Source organism: Austrofundulus limnaeus, unplaced genomic scaffold (assembly GCF_001266775.1).
Source record: "Austrofundulus limnaeus strain Quisiro unplaced genomic scaffold, Austrofundulus_limnaeus-1.0 Scaffold6158, whole genome shotgun sequence".
NCBI classification, from domain to species: Eukaryota; Metazoa; Chordata; class Actinopteri; order Cyprinodontiformes; family Rivulidae; genus Austrofundulus; species Austrofundulus limnaeus.
The window spans coordinates 1,265-1,797 of record NW_013958560.1 but is presented as its reverse complement, the minus strand read 5'-3'; the positions used below and the strand labels follow the sequence as shown (position 1 = coordinate 1,797).

The window sequence follows — 533 nt, the reverse complement described above, 5'->3', positions numbered from 1 at the left end:
CTTGTGGCACCTTGCTCAAGTAGAGTTTGTAACAGCTGGGACATTTCAGGTGACAATTTGCTAACTTGAATCTCAAAAATTGCCTATATAAATCTGCATATCTTGACTGAGATTTTAATGGCAAATTGCCACTCTTACACTCTTTTTATTTTTTTTTAAAGATCATTTTTGAGGGCCAAATAGGGTCAAATGATGAGTCTGATGTAGCTATAGATGACGTCTCACTGCATCGTGGGTTCTGCAAAGGTAACAATTCTTCACATTTTAATTGAAACAAATGCTGTACATCACCCTAATATCAAACTAATTTACGACTGCAGCCCCACGGCCCCCAGTGGTTAACGAGACCATCACGACGGCTGCCCCACGGCCCCCAGTGGTTAACGAGACAGAAAAGACAGGAACCCCACTGCCCTCTGCTTCAAACGAGACCACCACGACGGCAGCCCCACGGCACCCTGCTTCAAACGAGACCACCACGACGGCAGCCCCACGGCACCCTGCTTCAAACGAGACCACCACGACGGCAGCCC

At 47.5% G+C, this 533-nt stretch overlaps 1 long non-coding RNA gene across 1 annotated transcript; it reads left to right on the top strand.

Moving 5' to 3' along the window:
• Positions 1–527, top strand: LOC106512375 (uncharacterized). Its single transcript, XR_001309664.1, has 3 exons — positions 1–49; positions 162–246; positions 321–527. It is a non-coding gene; the product is annotated as an uncharacterized LOC106512375 (long non-coding RNA).
• Positions 528–533: the final 6 nt, after the last annotated feature.